Source organism: Dermacentor variabilis, chromosome 10 (assembly GCF_050947875.1).
Source record: "Dermacentor variabilis isolate Ectoservices chromosome 10, ASM5094787v1, whole genome shotgun sequence".
NCBI lineage: Eukaryota > Metazoa > Arthropoda > Arachnida > Ixodida > Ixodidae > Dermacentor > Dermacentor variabilis.
In genome coordinates this window covers 114,737,853-114,755,289 of record NC_134577.1, presented here as the reverse complement: position 1 = coordinate 114,755,289, position 17,437 = coordinate 114,737,853, and the positions used below count along the sequence as shown (strand labels likewise).

The window sequence follows — 17,437 nt, the reverse complement described above, 5'->3', positions numbered from 1 at the left end:
GTAAGCGGTATACGTATGATGCAAAATTTAGTCGCACAAGCTTCTAACCGATTACTTATCACACCCGCATACAGCTCAATGACAACGCATCAATAAAGTGGCACCTTGTGGGCTGCTACGCGCGCAAAATGTGGCGCTCGCCCTCTTGTTTTTGTGAGCACTAGCACGCACGCATGCAGCGAACAACCACAAACGGAGTGATCAACGTACACGACGCGTGCGTGTATTGTTAACGGAAAGACTGCCGCGTACGTGCTGTATGCTGTAGCAATACGTTCGGCGACTGCACAACATAGCAGCACGATACAGGTGCAGTCGTAAACAGCACATTCTCGCCATCGGCCATACCATGCTGAATACGCCGGTTCTCGTCCGATCCCCGAAGCTAAGCAGCATTGGGCTCGGTCAGTACTTGGGAGGGAGACCACCTGGGAACACCTAGTGCTGATGGCACCGTTCTTTTTGCTTTTTTATTGCGTGCTTCTGTGACGTCTTGTTTTTTTTTTCATTTGCACAACGTGTGGGTGGTTGCATTTACTGTAACTTACGTTCAACTGGAGCCTGCTGGTAGAGCCAACGCCGAAGTGTAACACCAACAATATTCAGGCCACTACACGATATTGTACGCGGAATGATGACGGTGGTAAGCGGTATATGTAATGATGCAAAATTTAGTCGCACAAGCTTCTAACCGCTTACTTATCACACCCGCATACAGCTCAATGACAACGCATCAATAAAGTGGCACCTTGTGGGCTGCAACGCGCGCAAAATGTGGCGCTCGCCCTCTTGTTTTTGTGAGCACTAGCACGCACGGATGCAGCGAACAACCACAAACGGAGTGATCAACGTACACGACGCGTGCGTGTATTGTTCACGGAAAGACTGCCGCGTACGTGCTGTATGCTGTAGCAATACATTCGGCGACTGCACAACATAGCAGCACGATACAGGTGCAGTCGTAAACAGCACATTCTCGTCATCGGCATACCATGCTGAATACGCCGGTTCTCGTCTGATCCCCGAAGCTAAGCAGCATTGGGCTCGGTCAGTACTTGGTTGGGAGACCACCTGGGAATACCGAGTGCTGATAACACCGTTCTTTTTGCTTTTTATTGCGTGCTTCTGTGACGTCTTGTTTTTTTTTTAATTTGCACAACGTGTGGGTGGTTGCATTTACTGTAACTTATATTCAACTGGAGCCTGCTGGTAGAGCCAACGCCGAAGTTTAACACTAACAATATTCAGGCCACAACACGATATTGTAAGCGGAATGATGACGGTGGTAAGCGGTATACGTAATGACGCAAAATTTAGTCGCACAAGCTTCTAACCGCTTACTTATCACACCCGCATACACCTCAATGACAACGCATCAATAAAGTGGCACCTTGTGGGCTGCAGCGCGCGCAAAATGTGGCGCTCGCCCTCTTGCTTTTGTGAGCACTAGCACGCACGCATGCAGCGAACAACCACAAACGGAGTGATCAACGTACACGATGCGTGCGTGTATTGTTTACGGAAAGACTGCCGCGTACGTGCTGTATGCTGTAGCAATACATTCGGCGACTGCACAACATAGCAGCACGATACAGGTGCAGTCGTAAACAGCACATTCTAGCCATCGGCCATACCATGCTGAATACGCCGGTTCTCGTCCGATCCCCGAAGCTGAGCAGCATTGGGCTCGGTCAGTACTTGGGAGGGAGACCACCTGGGAACACCGAGTGCTGATGGCACCGTTCTTCTTGCTTTTTTATTGCGTGCTTCTGTGACGTCTTGTTTTTTTTTTCATTTGCACAACGTGTGGGTGGTTGCATTTACTGTAACTTACGTTCAACTGGAGCCTGCTGGTAGAGCCAACGCCGAAGTGTAACACCAACAATATTCAGGCCACTACACGATATTGTACGCGGAATGATGACGGAGGTAAGCGGTATACGTAATGATTCAAAATTTAGTCGCACAAGCTTCTAACCGCTTACTTTTCACACCCGCATACAGCTCAATGACAACGCATCAATAAAGTGGCACCTTGTGGGTCCACGCGCGCAAAATGTGGCGCTCGCCCTCTTGTTTTTGTGAGCACTAGCACGCAAGCATGCAGCGAACAACCACAAACGGAGTGATCAACGTACACGACGCGTGCGTGTATTGTTCACGGAAAGACTGCCGCGTACGTGCTGTATGCTGTAGCAATACATTCGGCGACTGCACAACATAGCAGTACGATACAGGTGCAGTCGTAAACAGCACATTCTCGCCATCGGCCATACCATGCTGAATACGCCGGTTCTCGTCCGATCCCCGAAGCTAAGCAGCATTGGGCTCGGTCAGTACTTGGGAGGGAGACCACCTGGGAACACCGAGTGCTGATGGCACCGTTCTTTTTGCTTTTTTATTGCGTGCTTCTGTGACGTCTTGTTTTTTTTTTCATTTGCACAACGTGTGGGTGGTTGCATTTACTGTAACTTACGTTCAACTGGAGCTTGCTGGTAGAGCCAACGCCGAAGTGTAACACCAACAATATTTATGCCACTACACGATATTGTACGCGGAATGATGACGGTGGTAAGCGGTATACGTAATGATGCAAAATTTAGTCGCACAAGCTTCTAACCGCTTACTTATCACACCCGCATACAGCTCAATGCCAACGCATCAATAAAGTGGCACCTTGTGGGCTGCAACGCGCGCAAAATGTGGCGCTCGCCCTCTTGTTTTTGTGACCACTAGCACGCACGCAAGCAGCGAACAACCACAAACGGAGTGATCAACGTACACGACGTGTGCGTGTATTGTTCACGGAAAGACTGCCGCGTACATGCTGTATGCTGTAGCAATACATTCGGCGACTGCACAACATAGCAGCACGATACAGGTGCAGTCGTAAACAGCACATTCTCGCCATCGGTCATACCATGCTGAATACGCCGGTTCTCGTCCGATCCCCGAAGCTAAGCAGCATTGGGCTCGGTCAGTACTTGGGAGGGAGACCACCTGTGTACACCGAGTGCTGATGGCACCGTTCTTTTTGCTTTTTTATTGCGTGCTTCTGTGACGTCTTGTTTTTTTTTCATTTGCACAACGTGTGGGTGGTTGCATTTACTGTAACTTACGTTCAACTGGAGCCTGCTGGTAGAGCCAACGCCGAAGTGTAACACCAACAATATTCAGGCCACTACACGATATTGTACGCGGAATGATGACGGTGGTAAGCGGTATACGCAATGATGCAAAATTTAGTCGCACAAGCTTCTAACCGCTTACTTATCACACCCGCATACAGCTCAATGACAACGCATCATTAAAGTGGCACCTTGTGGGCTGCAACGCGCGCAAAATGTGGCTCTCGCCCTCTTGCTTTTGTGATCACTAGCACGCACGCATGCAGCCAACAACCACAAACGGAGTGATCAACGTACACGACGCGTGCGTGTATTGTTCACGGAAAGACTGCCGCGTACGTGCTGTATGCTGTAGCAATACATTCGGCGACTGCACAACATAGCAGCACGATACAGGTGCAGTCGTAAACAGCACTTTCTCGCCATCGGCCATACCATGCTGAATACGCCGGTTCTCGTCCGATCCCCGAAGCTAAGCAGCATTGGGCTCGGTCAGTACTTGGGAGGGAGACCACCTGGGAACACCGAGTGCTGATGGCACCGTTCTTTTTGCTTTTTTATTGCGTGCTTCTGTGACGTCTTGTTTTTTTTTTTCATTTGCACAACGTGTGGGTGGTTGCATTTACTGTAACTTACGTTCAACTGGAGCCTGCTGGTAGAGCCAACGCCGAAGTGTAACACCAACAATATTGAGGCCACTACACGATATTGTACGCGGAATGATGACGGTGGTAAGCGGTATACGTAATGTGCGAAATTTAGTCGCACAAGCTTCTAACCGCTTACTTATCACACCCGCATACAGCTCAATGACAACGCATCAATAAAGTGACACCTTGTGGGCTGCAACGCGCGCAAAATGTGGCGCTCGCCCTCTTGTTTTTTGAGCACTAGCACGCACGTCTGCAGCGAACAACCACAAACGGAGTGATCAACGTACACGACACGTGCGTGTATTGTTCACGGAAAGACTGCCGCGTACGTGCTGTATGCTGTAGCAATACATTCGGCGACTGCACAACATAGCAGCACGATACACGTGCAGTCGTAAACAGCACATTCTCGCCATCGGCCATACCATGCTGAATACGCCGGTTCTCGTCCGATCCCCGAAGCTAAGCAGCATTGGGCTCGGTCAGTACTTGGGAGGGAGACCACCTGGGAACACCGAGTGCTGATGGCACCGTTCTTCTTGCTTTTTTATTGCGTGCTTCTGTGACGTCTTGTTTTTTTTTTCATTTGCACAACGTGTGGGTGGTTGCATTTACTGTAACTTACGTTCAACTGGAGCCTGCTGGTAGAGCCAACGCCGAAGTGTAACACCAACAATATTCAGGCCACTACACGATATTGTACGCGGAATGATGACGGAGGTAAGCGGTATACGTAATGATGCAAAATTTAGTCGCACAAGCTTCTAACCGCTTACTTATCACACCCGCATACAGCTCAATGACAACGCATCAATAAAGTGGCACCTTGTGGGTCCACGCGCGCAAAATGTGGCGCTCGCCCTCTTGTTTTTGTGAGCACTAGCACGCACGCATGCAGCGAACAACCACAAACGGAGTGATCAACGTACACGACGCGTGCGTGTATTGTTCACGGAAAGACTGCCGCGTACGTGCTGTATGCTGTAGCAATACATTCGGCTACTGCACAACATAGCAGCACGATACAGGTGCAGTCGTAAACAGCACATTCTCGCCATCGGCCATACCATGCTGAATACGCCGGTTCTCGTCGATCCCCGAAGCTAAGCAGCATTGGGCTCGGTCAGTACTTGGTTGGGAGACCACCTGGGAATACCGAGTGCTGATAACACCGTTATTTTGCTTTTTATTGCGTGCTTCTGTGACGTCTTGTTTTTTTTTTAATTTGCACAACGTGTGGGTGGTTGCATTTACTGTAACTTATATTCAACTGGAGCCTGCTGGTAGAGCCAACGCCGAAGTTTAACACTAACAATATTCAGGCCACAACACGATATTGTACGCGGAATGATGACGGTGGTAAGCGGTATAGGTAATGATGCAAAATTTAGTCGCACAAGCTTCTAACCGCTTACTTATCACACCCGCATACAGCTCAATGACAACGCATCAATAAAGTGGCACCTTGTGGGCTGCAACGCGCGCAAAATGTGGCGCTCGCCCTCTTGTTTTTGTGAGCACTAGCACGCACGCATGCAGCGAACAACCACAAACGGAGTGATCAACGTACACGATGCGTGCGTGTATTGTTTACGGAAAGACTGCCGCGTACGTGCTGTATGCTGTAGCAATACATTCGGCGACTGCACAACATAGCAGCACGATACAGGTGAAGTCGTAAACAGCACATTCTCGCCATCGGCCATACCATGCTGAATACGCCGGTTCTCGTCCGATCCCCGAAGCTAAGCAGCATTGGGCTCGGTCAGTACTTGGGAGGGAGACCACCTGGGAACACCGAGTGCTGATGGCACCGTTCTTCTTGCTTTTTTATTGCGTGCTTCTGTGACGTCTTGTTTTTTGTTTCATTTGCACAACGTGTGGGTGGTTGCATTTACTGTAACTTACGTTCAACTGGAGCCTGCTCGTAGAGCCAACGCCGAAGTGTAACACCAACAATATTCAGGCCACTACACGATATTGTACGCGGAATGATGACGGAGGTAAGCGATATACGTAATGATGCAAAATTTAGTCGCACAAGCTTCTAACCGCTTACTTTTCACACCCGCATACAGCTCAATGACAACGCATCAATAAAGTGGCACCTTGTGGGTCCACGCGCGGAAAATGTGGCGCTCGCCCTCTTGTTTTTGTGAGCACTAGCACGCACGCATGCAGCGAACAACCACAAACGGAGTGATCAACGTACACGACGCGTGCGTGTATTGTTCACGGAAAGACTGCCGCGTACGTGCTGTATGCTGTAGCAATACATTCGGCGACTGCACAACATAGCAGCACGATACAGGTGCAGTCGTAAACAGCACATTCTCGCCATCGGCCATACCATGCTGAATACGCCGGTTCTCGTCCGATCCCCGAAGCTAAGCAGCATTGGGCTCGGTCAGTACTTGGGAGGGAGACCACCTGGGAACACCGAGTGCTGATGGCACCGTTCTTTTTGCTTTTTTATTGCGTGCTTCTGTGACGTCTTGTTTTTTTTTTCATTTGCACAACGTGTGGGTGGTTGCATTTACTGTAACTTACGTTCAACTGGAGCTTGCTGGTAGAGCCAACGCCGAAGTGTAACACCAACAATATTTAGGCCACTACACGATATTGTACGCGGAATGATGACGGTGGTAAGCGGTATACGTAATGATGCAAAATTTAGTCGCACAAGCTTCTAACCGCTTACTTATCACACCCGCATACAGCTCAATGACAACGCATCAATAAAGTGGCACCTTGTGGGCTGCAACGCGCGCAAAATGTGGCGCTCGCCCTCTTGTTTTTGTGAGCACTAGCACGCACGCATGCAGCGAACAACCACAAACGGAGTGATCAACGTACACGACGCGTGCGTGTATTGTTCACGGAAAGACTGCCGCGTACGTGCTGTATGCTGTAGCAATACATTCGGCGACTGCACAACATAGCAGCACGATACAGGTGCAGTCGTAAACAGCACATTCTCGCCATCGGCCATACCATGCTGAATACGCCGGTTCTCGTCCGATCCCCGAAGCTAAGCAGCATTGGGCTCGGTCAGTACTTGAGAGGGAGACCACCTGGGAACACCGAGTGCTGATGGCACCGTTCTTTTTGCTCTTTTATTGCGTGCTTCTGTGACGTCTTGTTTTTTTTTTTTCATTTGCACAACGTGTGGGTGGTTGCATTTACTGTAACTTACGTTCAAGTGGAGCCTGCTGGTAGAGCCAACGCCGAAGTGTAACACCAACAATATTCAGGCCACTACACGATATTGTACGCGGAATGATGACGGTGGTAAGCGGTATACGCAATGATGCAAAATTTAGTCGCACAAGCTTCTAACCGCTTACTTATCACACCCGCATACAGCTCAATGACAACGCATCAATAAAGTGGCACCTTGTGGGCTGCAACGCGCGCAAAATGTGGCGCTCGCCCTCTTGATTTTGAGCACTAGCACGCACGTATGCAGCGAACAACCACAAACGGAGTGATCAACGTACACGACGCGTGCGTGTATTGTTCACGGAAAGACTGCCGCGTACGTGCTGTATGCTGTAGCAATACATTCGGCGACTGCACAACATAGCAGCACGATACAGGTGCAGTCGTAAACAGCACATTCTCGCCATCGGCCATACCATGCTGAATATGCCGGTTCTCGTCCGATCCCCGAAGCTAAGCAGCATTGGGCTCGGTCAGTACTTGGGAGGGAGACCACCTGGGAACACCGAGTGCTGATGGCACCGTTCTTTTTGCTTTTTTATTGGGTGCTTCTGTGACGTTTTTTTTTCATTTGCACAACGTGTGGGTGGTTGCATTTACTGTAACTTACGTTCAACTGGAGCCTGCTGGTAGAGCCAACGCCGAAGTGTAACACCAACAATATTCAGGCCACTACACGATATTGTACGCGGAATGATGACGGTGGTAAGCGGTATACGTAATGATGCAAAATTTAGTCGCACAAGCTTCTAACCGCTTACTTATCACACCCGCATACAGCTCAATGACAACGCATCAATAAAGTGGCACCTTGTGGGCTGCAACGCGCGCAAAATGTGGCGCTCGCCCTCTTGTTTTTGTGAGCACTAGCACGCACGCATGCAGCGAACAACCACAAACGGAGTGATCAACGTACACGACGCGTGCGTGTATTGTTCACGGAAAGACTGCCGCGTACGTGCTGTATGCTGTAGCAATACATTCGGCGACTGCACAACATAGCAGCAGGATACAGGTGCAGTCGTAAACAGCACATTCTCGCCATCGGCCATACCATGCTGAATACGCCGGTTCTCGTCCGATCCCCGAAGCTAAGCAGCATTGGGCTCGGTCAGTACTTGGAGGGAGACCACCTGGGAACACCGAGTGCTGATGGCACCGTTCTTTTTGCTTTTTTATTGCGTGCTTCTGTGACGTCTTGTTTTTTTTTTCATTTGCACAACGTGTGGGTGGTTGCATTTAATGTAACTTACGTTCAACTGGAGCTTGCTGGTAGAGCCAACGCCGAAGTGTAACACCAACAATATTTAGGCCACTACACGATATTGTACGCGGAATGATGACGGTGGTAAGCGGTATACGTAATGATGCAAAATTTAGTCGCACAAGCTTCTAACCGCTCACTTATCACACCCGCATACAGCTCAATGACAACGCATCAATAAAGTGGCACCTTGTGGGCTGCAACGCGCGCAAAATGTGGCGCTCGCCCTCTTGTTTTTGTGAGCACTAGCACGCACGCGTGCAGCGAACAACCACAAACGGAGTGATCAACGTACACGACGCGTGCGTGTATTGTTCACGGAAAGACTGCCGCGTACATGCTGTATGCTGTAGCAATACATTCGGCGACTGCACAACATAGCAGCACGATAAAGGTGCAGTCGTAAACAGCACATTCTCGCCATCGGCCATACCATGGTGAATACGCCGGTTCTCGTCCGATCCCCGAAGCTAAGCAGCATTGGGCTCGGTCAGTACTTGGGAGGGAGACCACCTGGCAACACCGAGTGCTGATGGCACCGTTCTTTTTGCTTTTTTATTGCGTGCTTCTGTGACGTCTTGTTTTTTTTTTCATTTGCACAACGTGTGGGTGGTTGCATTTACTGTAACTTACGTTCAACTGGAGCCTGGTGGTAGAGCCAACGCCGAAGTGTAACACCAACAATATTGAGGCCACTACACGATATTGTACGCGGAATGATGACGGTGGTAAGCGGTATACGTAATGTGCGAAATTTAGTCGCACAAGCTTCTAACCGCTTACTTATCACACCCGCATACAGCTCAATGACAACGCATCAATAAAGTGGCACCTTGTGGGCTGCAACGCGCGCAAAATGTGGCGCTCGCCCTCTTGTTTTTTTGAGCACTAGCACGCACGTATGCAGCGAACAACCACAAACGGAGTGATCAACGTACACGACGCGTGCGTGTATTGTTCACGGAAAGACTGCCGCGTACGTGCTGTATGCTGTAGCAATACATTCGGCGACTGCACAACATAGCAGCACGATACAGGTGCAGTCGTAAACAGCTCATTCTCGCCATCGGCCATACCATGCTGAATACGCCGGTTCTCGTCCGATCCCCGAAGCTAAGCAGCATTGGGCTCGGTCAGTACTTGGGAGGGAGACCACCTGGGAACACCGAGTGCTGATGGCACCGTTCTTCTTGCTTTTTTATTGCGTGCTTCTGTGACGTCTTGTTTTTTTTTTTCATTTGCACAACGTGTGGGTGGTTGCATTTACTGTAACTTACGTTCAACTGGAGCTTGCTGGTAGAGCCAACGCCGAAGTGTAACACCAAAAATATTCAGGCCACTACACGATATTGTACGCGGAATGATGACGGTGGTAAGCGTTATACGTAATGATGCAAAATTTAGTCGCACAAGCTTCTAACCGCTTACTTATCACACCCGCATACAGCTCAATGACAACGCATCAATAAAGTGGCACCTTGTGGGCTGCAACGCGCGCAAAATGTGGCGCTCGCCCTCTTGTTTTTGTGAGCACTAGGACGCACGCATGCAGCGAACAACCACAAACGGAGTGATCAACGTACACGATGCGTGCGCGTATTGTTCACGGAAAGACTGCCGCGTACGTGCTGTATGCTGTAGCCATACATTCGGCGACTGCACAACATAGCAGCACGATACAGGTGCAGTCGTAAACAGCACATTCTCGCCATCGGCCATACCATGCTGAATACGCCGGTTCTCGTCCGATCCCCGAAGCTAAGCAGCATTGGGCTCGGTCAGTACTTGGGAGGGAGACCACCTGGGAACACCGAGTGCTGATGGCACCGTTCTTTTTGCTTTTTTATTGCCTGCTTCTGTGACGTCTTGTTTTTTTTTCATTTGCACAACGTGTGGGTGGTTGCATTTACTGTAACTTACGTTCAACTGGAGCCTGCTGGTAGAGCCAACGCCGAAGTGTAACACCAACAATATTCAGGCCACTACACGATATTGTACGCGGAATGATGACGGTGGCAAGCGGTATACGTAATGATGCAAAATTTAGTCGCACAAGCTTCTAACCGCTTACTTATCCCACCCGCATACAGCTCAATGACAACGCATCAATAAAGTGGCACCTTGTGGGCTGCAACGCGCGCAAAATGTGGCGCTCGCCCTCTTGTTTTTGTGAGCACTAGCACGCACGCATGCAGCGAACAACCACAAACGGAGTGATCAACGTACACGACGCGTGCGTGTATTGTTCACGGAAAGACTGCCGCGTACGTGCTGTATGCTGTAGCAATACATTCGGCGACTGCACAACATAGCAGCACGATACAGGTGCAGTCGTAAACAGCACATTCTCGCCATCGGCCATACCATGCTGAATACGCCGGTTCTCGTCCGATCCCCGAAGCTAAGCAGCATTGGGCTCGGTCAGTACTTGGGAGGGAGACCACCTGGGAACACCGAGTGCTGATGGCACCGTTCTTCTTGCTTTTTTATTGCGTGCTTCTGTGACGTCTTGTTTTTTTTTTCATTTGCACAACGTGTGGGTGGTTGCATTTACTGTAACTTACGTTCAACTGGAGCCTGCTGGTAGAGCCAACGCCGAAGTGTAACACCAACAATATTCAGGCCACTACACGATATTGTACGCGGAATGATGACGGAGGTAAGCGGTATACGTAATGATGCAAAATTTAGTCGCACAAGCTTCTAACCGCTTACTTATCACACACGCATACAGCTCAATGACAACGCATCAATAAAGTGGCACCTTGTGGGTCCACGCGCGCAAAATGTGGCGCTCGCCCTCTTGTTTTTGTGAGCACTAGCACGCACGCATGCAGCGAACTACCACAAACGGAGCGATCAACGTACACGACGCGTGCGTGTATTGTTCACGGAAAGACTGCCGCGTACGTGCTGTATGCTGTAGCAATACATTCGGCGACTGCACAACATAGCAGCACGATACAGGTGCAGTCGTAAACAGCACATTCTCGCCATCGGCCATACCATGCTGAATACGCCGGTTCTCGTCCGATCCCCGAAGCTAAGCAGCATTGGGCTCGGTCAGTACTTGGGAGGGAGACCACCTGGGAACACAGAGTGCTGATGGCACCGTTCTTTTTGCTTTTTTATTGCGTGCTTCTGTGACGTCTTGTTTTTTTTTTTCATTTGCACAACGTGTGGGTGGTTGCATTTACTGTAACTTACGTTCAACTGGAGCTTGCTGGTAGAGCCAACGCCGAAGTGTAACACCAACAATATTCAGGCCACTACACGATATTGTACGCGGAATGATGACGGTGGTAAGCGTTATACGTAATGATGCAAAATTTAGTCGCACAAGCTTCTAACCGCTTACTTATCACACCCGCATACAGCTCAATGACAACGCATCAATAAAGTGGCACCTTGTGGGCTGCAACGCGCGCAAAATGTGGCGCTCGCCCTCTTGTTTTTGTGAGCACTAGCACGCACGCATGCAGCGAACAACCACAAACGGAGTGATCAACGTACACGATGCGTGCGCGTATTGTTCACGGAAAGACTGCCGCGTACGTGCTGTATGCTGTAGCAATACATTCGGCGACTGCACAACATAGCAGCACGATACAGGTGCAGTCGTAAACAGCACATTCTCGCCATCGGCCATACCATGCTGAATACGCCGGTTCTCGTCCGATCCCCGAAGCTAAGCAGCATTGGGCTCGGTCAGTACTTGGGAGGGAGACCACCTGGGAACACCGAGTGCTGATGGCACCGTTCCTTTTGCTTTTTTATTGCCTGCTTCTGTGACGTCTTGTTTTTTTTTCATTTGCACAACGTGTGGGTGGTTGCATTTACAGTAACTTACGTTCAACTGGAGCCCGCTGGTAGAGCCAACGCCGAAGTGTAACACCAACAATATTCAGGCCACTACACGATATTGTACGCGGAATGATGACGGTGGCAAGCGGTATACGTAATGATGCAAAATTTAGTCGCACAAGCTTCTAACCGCTTACTTATCCCACCCGCATACAGCTCAATGACAACGCATCAATAAAGTGGCACCTTGTGGGCTGCAACGCGCGCAAAATGTGGCGCTCGCCCTCTTGTTTTTGTGAGCACTAGCACGCACGCATGCAGCGAACAACCACAAACGGAGTGATCAACGTACACGACGCGTGCGTGTATTGTTCACGGAAAGACTGCCGCGTACGTGCTGTATGCTGTAGCAATACATTCGGCGACTGCACAACATAGCAGCACGATACAGGTGCAGTCGTAAACAGCACATTCTCGCCATCGGCCATACCATGCTGAATACGCCGGTTCTCGTCCGATCCCCGAAGCTAAGCAGCATTGGGCTCGGTCAGTACTTGGGAGGGAGACCACCTGGGAACACCGAGTGCTGATGGCACCGTTCTTTTTGCTTTTTTATTGCGTGCTTCTGTGACGTCTTGTTTTTTTTCATTTGCACAACGTGTGGGTGGTTGCATTTACTGTAACTTACGTTCAACTGGAGCCTGCTGGTAGAGCCAACGCCGAAGTGTAACACCAACAATATTGAGGCCACTACACGATATTGTACGCGGAATGATGACGGTGGTAAGCGGTATACGTAATGTGCGAAATTTAGTCGCACAAGCTTCTAACCGCTTGCTTATCACACCCGCATACAGCTCAATGACAACGCATCAATAAAGTGGCACCTTGTGGGTCCACGCGCGCAAAATGTGGCGCTCGCCCTCTTGTTTTTGTGAGCACTAGCACGCACGCATGCAGCGAACAACCACAAACGGAGTGATCAACGTACACGACGCGTGCGTGTATTGTTCACGGAAAGACTGCCGCGTACGTGCTGTATGCTGTAGCAATAGATTCGGCGACTGCACAACATAGCAGCACGATACAGGTGCAGTCGTAAACAGCACATTCTCGCCATCGGCCATACCATGCTGAATACGCCGGTTCTCGTCCGATCCCCGAAGCTAAGCAGCATTGGGCTCGGTCAGTACTTGGGAGGGAGACCACCTGGGAACACCGAGTGCAGATGGCACCGTTCTTTTTGCTTTTTTATTGCGTGCTTCTGTGACGTCTTGTTTTTTTTTCATTTGCACAACGTGTGGGTGGTTGCATTTACTGTAACTTACGTTCAACTGGAGCTTGCTGGTAGAGCCAACGCCGAAGTGTAACACCAACAATATTTAGGCCACTACACGATATTGTACGAGGAATGATGACGGTGGTAAGCGGTATACGTAATGATGCAAAATTTAGTCGCACAAGCTTCTAACCGCTTACTTATCACACCCGCATACAGCTCAATGACAACGCATCAATAAGGTGGCACCTTGTGGGCTGGAACGCGCGCAAAATGTGGCGCTCGCCCTCTTGTTTTTGTGAGCACTAGCACGCACGCATGCAGCGAACAACCACAAACGGAGTGATCAACGTACACGACGCGTGCGTGTATTGTTCACGGAAAGACTGCCGCGTACATGCTGTATGCTGTAGCAATACATTCGGCGACTGCACAACATAGCAGCACGATACAGGTGCAGTCGTAAACAGCACATTCTCGCCATCGGCCATACCATGCTGAATACGCCGATTCTCGTCCGATGCCCGAAGCTAAGCAGCATTGGGCTCGGTCAGTACTTGGGAGGGAGACCACCTGGGAACACCGAGTGCTGATGGCACCGTTATTTTTGCTTTTTTATTGCCTGCTTCTGTGACGTCTTGTTTTTTTTTTTCATTTGCACAACGTGTGGGTGGTTGCATTTACTGTAACTTACGTTCAACTGGAGCCTGCTGGTAGAGCCAACGCCGACGTGTAACACCAACAATATTCAGGCCACTACACGATATTGTACGCGGAATGATGACGGTGGCAAGCGGTATACGTAATGATGCAAAATTTAGTCGCACAAGCTTCTAACCGCTTACTTATCACACCCGCATACACCTCAATGACAACGCATCAATAAAGTGGCACCTTGTGGGCTGCAACGCGCGCAAAATGTGGCGCTCGCCCTCTTGTTTTTGTGAGCACTAGCACGCACGCATGCAGCGAACAACCACAAACGGAGTGATCAACGTACACGACGCGTGCGTGTATTGTTCACGGAAAGACTGCCGCGTACGTGCTGTATGCTGTGCCAATACATTCGGCGACTGCACAACATATAAGCACGATACAGGTGCAGACGTAAACAGTACATTCTCGCCATCGGCCATACCATGCTGAATACGCCGGTTCTCGTCCGGTCCCCGAAGCTAAGCAGCATTGGCCTCGGTCAGTACTTGGGAGGGAGACCACCTGGTAACACCGAGTGCTGATGGCACCGTTCTTTTTGCTTTTTTATTGCGTGCTTCTGTGACGTCTTGTTTTTTTTTTCATTTGCACAACGTGTGGGTGGTTGCATTTACTGTAACTTACGTTCAACTGGAGCCTGCTGGTAGAGCCAACGCCGAAGTGTAACACCAACAATATTCAGGCCACTACACGATATTGTACGCGGAATGATGACGGAGGTAAGCGGTATACGTAATGATGCAAAATTTAAACGCACAAGCTTCTAACCGCTTACTTATCACACCCGCACACAGCTCAATGACAACGCATCAATAAAGTGGCACCTTGTGGGTCAACGCGCGCAAAATGTGGCGCTCGCCCTCTTGTTTTTGTGAGCACTAGCACGCACGCATGCAGCGAACAACCACAAACGGAGTGATCAACGTACACGACGCGTGCGTGTATTGTTCACGGAAAGACTGCCGCGTACGTGCTGTATGCTGTAGCAATACATTCGGCGACTGCACAACATAGCAGCACGATACAGGTGCAGTCGTAAACAGCACATTCTCGCCATCGGCCATACCATGCTGAATACGCCGGTTCTCGTCCGGTCCCCGAAGCTAAGCAGCATTGGGCTCGGTCAGTACTTGGGAGGGAGACCACCTGGGAACACCGAGTGCTGATGGCACCGTTCTTTTTGCTTTTTTATTGCGTGCTTCTGTGACGACTTGTTTTTTTTTTCATTTGCACAACGTGTGGGTGGTTGCATTTACTGTAACTTACGTTCAACTGGAGCCTGCTGGTAGAGCCAACGCCGAAGTGTAACACCAACAATATTCAGGCCACTACACGATATTGTACGCGGAATGATGACGGAGGTAAGCGGTATACGTAATGATGCAAAACTTAGTCGCACAAGCTTCTAACCGCTTACTTATCACACCCGCATACAGCTCAATGACAACGCATCAATAAAGTGGCACCTTGTGGGCTGCAACGCGCGCAAAATGTGGCGCTCGCCCTCTTGTTTTTGTGAGCACTAGCACGCACGCATGCAGCGAACAACCACAAACGGAGTGATCAACGTACACGACGCGTGCGTGTATTGTTCACGGAAAGACTGCCGCGTACATGCTGTATGCTGTAGCAATACATTCGACGACTGCACAACATAGCAGCACGATACAGGTGCAGTCGTAAACAGCACATTCTCGCCGTCGGTCATACCATGCTGAATACGCCGGTTCTCGTCCATTCCCCGAAGCTAAGCAGCATTGGGCTCGGTCAGTACTTGGGAGGGAGACCACCTGGGAACACCGAGTGCTGATGGCACCGTTCTTCTTGCTTTTTTATTGCGTGCTTCTGTGACGTCTTGTTTTTTTTTCATTTGCACAACGTGTGGGTGGTTGCATTTACTGTAACTTACGTTCAACTGGAGCCTGCTGGTAGAGCCAACGCCGAAGTGTAACACCAACAATATTCAGGCCACTACACGATATTGTACGCGGAATGATGACGGAGGTAAGCGGTATACGTAATGATGCAAAATTTAGTCGCACAAGCTTCTAACCGCTTACTTATCACACCCGCATACAGCTCAATGACAACGCATCAATAAAGTGGCACCTTGTGGGTCCACGCGCGCAAAATGTGGCGCTCGCCCTCTTGTTTTTGTGAGCACTAGCACGCACGCATGCAGCGAACTACCACAAACGGAGTGATCAACGTACACGACGCGTGCGTGTATTGTTCACGGAAAGACTGCCGCGTACGTGCTGTATGCTGTAGCAATACATTCGGCGACTGCACAACATAGCAGCACGATACAGGTGCAGTCGTAAACAGCACATTCTCGCCATCGGCCATACCAAGCTGAATACGCCGGTTCTCGTCCGATCCCCGAAGCTAAGCAGCATTGGGCTCGGTCAGTACTTGGGAGGGAGACCACCTGGGAACACAGAGTGCTGATGGCACCGTTCTTTTTGCTTTTTTATTGCGTGCTTCTGTGACGTCTTGTTTTTTTTTTCATTTGCACAACGTGTGGGTGGTTGCATTTACTGTAACTTACGTTCAACTGGAGCTTGCTGGTAGAGCCAACGCCGAAGTGTAACACCAACAATATTCAGGCCACTACACGATATTGTACGCGGAATGATGACGGTGGTAAGCGTTATACGTAATGATGCAAAATTTAGTCGCACAAGCTTCTAACCGCTTACTTATCACACCCGCATACAGCTCAATGACAACGCATCAATAAAGTGGCACCTTGTGGGCTGCAACGCGCGCAAAATGTGGCGCTCGCCCTCTTGTTTTTGTGAGCACTAGCACGCACGCATGCAGCGAACAACCACAAACGGAGTGATCAACGTACACGATGCGTACGCGTATTGTTCACGGAAAGACTGCCGCGTACGTGCTGTATGCTGTAGCAATACATTCGGCGACTGCACAACATAGCAGCACGATACAGGTGCAGTCGTAAACAGCACATTCTCGCCATCGGCCATACCATGCTGAATACGCCGGTTCTCGTCCGATCCCCGAAGCTAAGCAGCATTGGGCTCGGTCAGTACTTGGGAGGGAGACCACCTGGGAACACCGAGTGCTGATGGCACCGTTCTTTTTGCTTTTTTATTGCCTGCTTCTGTGACGTCTTGTTTTTTTTTCATTTGCACAACGTGTGGGTGGTTGCATTTACTGTAACTTACGTTCAACTGGAGCCTGCTGGTAGAGCCAACGCCGAAGTGTAACACCAACAATATTCAGGCCACTACACGATATTGTACGCGGAATGATGACGGTGGCAAGCGGTATACGTAATGATGCAAAATTTAGTCGCACAAGCTTCTAACCGCTTACTTATCCCACCCGCATACAGCTCAATGAC

The 17,437-nt window shown here is 49.9% G+C and overlaps 16 non-coding genes and 11 pseudogenes across 16 annotated transcripts; all 27 read left to right on the top strand.

Moving 5' to 3' along the window:
- Window positions 1-334: 334 nt before the first annotated feature.
- LOC142562852 (5S ribosomal RNA) lies at window positions 335-453 on the top strand. The gene has a single exon (XR_012824165.1). It is a non-coding gene; the product is annotated as a 5S ribosomal RNA (ribosomal RNA).
- A 524-nt stretch (window positions 454-977) lies between these two features.
- On the top strand, window positions 978-1,097 carry LOC142562171 (5S ribosomal RNA; annotated as a pseudogene).
- Window positions 1,098-1,620: 523 nt separating this feature from the next.
- On the top strand, window positions 1,621-1,739 carry LOC142561499 (5S ribosomal RNA; annotated as a pseudogene).
- Window positions 1,740-2,262: 523 nt separating this feature from the next.
- LOC142562731 (5S ribosomal RNA) lies at window positions 2,263-2,381 on the top strand. Its single transcript, XR_012824046.1, has one exon. It is a non-coding gene; the product is annotated as a 5S ribosomal RNA (ribosomal RNA).
- A 525-nt stretch (window positions 2,382-2,906) lies between these two features.
- On the top strand, window positions 2,907-3,025 carry LOC142561864 (5S ribosomal RNA; annotated as a pseudogene).
- A 524-nt stretch (window positions 3,026-3,549) lies between these two features.
- Window positions 3,550-3,668, top strand: LOC142562730 (5S ribosomal RNA). Its single transcript, XR_012824045.1, has one exon. It is a non-coding gene; the product is annotated as a 5S ribosomal RNA (ribosomal RNA).
- A 524-nt stretch (window positions 3,669-4,192) lies between these two features.
- On the top strand, window positions 4,193-4,311 carry LOC142562729 (5S ribosomal RNA). Its single transcript, XR_012824044.1, has one exon. It is a non-coding gene; the product is annotated as a 5S ribosomal RNA (ribosomal RNA).
- Window positions 4,312-4,834: 523 nt separating this feature from the next.
- Window positions 4,835-4,952, top strand: LOC142562228 (5S ribosomal RNA; annotated as a pseudogene).
- A 523-nt stretch (window positions 4,953-5,475) lies between these two features.
- Window positions 5,476-5,594, top strand: LOC142562728 (5S ribosomal RNA). Its single transcript, XR_012824043.1, has one exon. It is a non-coding gene; the product is annotated as a 5S ribosomal RNA (ribosomal RNA).
- Window positions 5,595-6,117: 523 nt separating this feature from the next.
- LOC142562727 (5S ribosomal RNA) lies at window positions 6,118-6,236 on the top strand. The gene has a single exon (XR_012824042.1). It is a non-coding gene; the product is annotated as a 5S ribosomal RNA (ribosomal RNA).
- A 525-nt stretch (window positions 6,237-6,761) lies between these two features.
- On the top strand, window positions 6,762-6,880 carry LOC142562932 (5S ribosomal RNA). The gene has a single exon (XR_012824242.1). It is a non-coding gene; the product is annotated as a 5S ribosomal RNA (ribosomal RNA).
- Window positions 6,881-7,405: 525 nt separating this feature from the next.
- On the top strand, window positions 7,406-7,524 carry LOC142562976 (5S ribosomal RNA). The gene has a single exon (XR_012824285.1). It is a non-coding gene; the product is annotated as a 5S ribosomal RNA (ribosomal RNA).
- A 519-nt stretch (window positions 7,525-8,043) lies between these two features.
- LOC142562829 (5S ribosomal RNA) lies at window positions 8,044-8,161 on the top strand. Its single transcript, XR_012824140.1, has one exon. It is a non-coding gene; the product is annotated as a 5S ribosomal RNA (ribosomal RNA).
- Window positions 8,162-8,686: 525 nt separating this feature from the next.
- LOC142562213 (5S ribosomal RNA) lies at window positions 8,687-8,805 on the top strand (annotated as a pseudogene).
- A 524-nt stretch (window positions 8,806-9,329) lies between these two features.
- On the top strand, window positions 9,330-9,448 carry LOC142562725 (5S ribosomal RNA). The gene has a single exon (XR_012824040.1). It is a non-coding gene; the product is annotated as a 5S ribosomal RNA (ribosomal RNA).
- A 526-nt stretch (window positions 9,449-9,974) lies between these two features.
- Window positions 9,975-10,093, top strand: LOC142562724 (5S ribosomal RNA). The gene has a single exon (XR_012824039.1). It is a non-coding gene; the product is annotated as a 5S ribosomal RNA (ribosomal RNA).
- A 524-nt stretch (window positions 10,094-10,617) lies between these two features.
- On the top strand, window positions 10,618-10,736 carry LOC142562722 (5S ribosomal RNA). The gene has a single exon (XR_012824038.1). It is a non-coding gene; the product is annotated as a 5S ribosomal RNA (ribosomal RNA).
- A 523-nt stretch (window positions 10,737-11,259) lies between these two features.
- On the top strand, window positions 11,260-11,378 carry LOC142561609 (5S ribosomal RNA; annotated as a pseudogene).
- A 526-nt stretch (window positions 11,379-11,904) lies between these two features.
- On the top strand, window positions 11,905-12,023 carry LOC142562721 (5S ribosomal RNA). The gene has a single exon (XR_012824037.1). It is a non-coding gene; the product is annotated as a 5S ribosomal RNA (ribosomal RNA).
- Window positions 12,024-12,547: 524 nt separating this feature from the next.
- On the top strand, window positions 12,548-12,666 carry LOC142562720 (5S ribosomal RNA). Its single transcript, XR_012824036.1, has one exon. It is a non-coding gene; the product is annotated as a 5S ribosomal RNA (ribosomal RNA).
- A 520-nt stretch (window positions 12,667-13,186) lies between these two features.
- Window positions 13,187-13,305, top strand: LOC142561399 (5S ribosomal RNA; annotated as a pseudogene).
- A 524-nt stretch (window positions 13,306-13,829) lies between these two features.
- Window positions 13,830-13,948, top strand: LOC142562225 (5S ribosomal RNA; annotated as a pseudogene).
- A 526-nt stretch (window positions 13,949-14,474) lies between these two features.
- LOC142562394 (5S ribosomal RNA) lies at window positions 14,475-14,593 on the top strand (annotated as a pseudogene).
- A 523-nt stretch (window positions 14,594-15,116) lies between these two features.
- LOC142561098 (5S ribosomal RNA) lies at window positions 15,117-15,235 on the top strand. Its single transcript, XR_012823627.1, has one exon. It is a non-coding gene; the product is annotated as a 5S ribosomal RNA (ribosomal RNA).
- A 525-nt stretch (window positions 15,236-15,760) lies between these two features.
- LOC142562295 (5S ribosomal RNA) lies at window positions 15,761-15,879 on the top strand (annotated as a pseudogene).
- A 522-nt stretch (window positions 15,880-16,401) lies between these two features.
- Window positions 16,402-16,520, top strand: LOC142562132 (5S ribosomal RNA; annotated as a pseudogene).
- Window positions 16,521-17,045: 525 nt separating this feature from the next.
- Window positions 17,046-17,164, top strand: LOC142562719 (5S ribosomal RNA). The gene has a single exon (XR_012824035.1). It is a non-coding gene; the product is annotated as a 5S ribosomal RNA (ribosomal RNA).
- The last annotated feature ends 273 nt before the right edge of the window (window positions 17,165-17,437 follow it).